This window comes from Meleagris gallopavo, unplaced genomic scaffold, assembly GCF_000146605.3.
Source record: "Meleagris gallopavo isolate NT-WF06-2002-E0010 breed Aviagen turkey brand Nicholas breeding stock unplaced genomic scaffold, Turkey_5.1 ChrUn_random_7180001887575, whole genome shotgun sequence".
NCBI classification, from domain to species: domain Eukaryota; kingdom Metazoa; phylum Chordata; class Aves; order Galliformes; family Phasianidae; genus Meleagris; species Meleagris gallopavo.
In genome coordinates this window covers 1-497 of record NW_011151424.1, presented here as the reverse complement: position 1 = coordinate 497, position 497 = coordinate 1, and the positions used below count along the sequence as shown (strand labels likewise).

The window sequence follows — 497 nt, the reverse complement described above, 5'->3', positions numbered from 1 at the left end:
GGATCAGAGTTGGGGCGGGAGGCTGTAAGGAGAGACAAGAAGGTCAGCAGGATGAACATGCATCCCCACGGCAGGACAGGCTGCCATCCTTCCTGGGGCAGAGAGACCGTGGCAAGGCCGCCCTGAGCACCCGCTGCCAGGCCTTGCCTGGCCCCAGTCCCGCAGCACACGGCTCTTTGCCTCTTACCGGTGCCCGCACCAGCGCAGGTGTCGCACTCCCAGCCGTTTCCGCGCATGGCCCAGAAGGAGCAGCACCAGTGCGTGCCTTCTGAGCCACAGGACCTGCAGAGCAGCAGCTGCCAGAGCCTGCGGAAGCAAACAGGTTGTGGCTGTGAGGACAAAAGAAGCCAAGGCAGGGAGCAGCCGGCACAGCTCTGGTGCTCAGCCCTTGCTCCCCCCAGCCTATGGTGAGGCTGAGATCCCACGCAGAGTCCCAGAGGACTGCGGAGGTCACTCACCCCTTTTCCTCTGCCCTCTCCCTGCCTCCTCGGTAAAGG

At 64.2% G+C, this 497-nt stretch overlaps 1 long non-coding RNA gene across 1 annotated transcript; it reads right to left on the bottom strand.

The window, feature by feature from the left end:
* LOC109364660 lies at positions 1–497 on the bottom strand. Its single transcript, XR_002110536.1, has 3 exons — positions 459–497; positions 188–306; positions 1–22 (listed from the first exon to the last, which is right to left on the bottom strand). It is a non-coding gene; the product is annotated as an uncharacterized LOC109364660 (long non-coding RNA).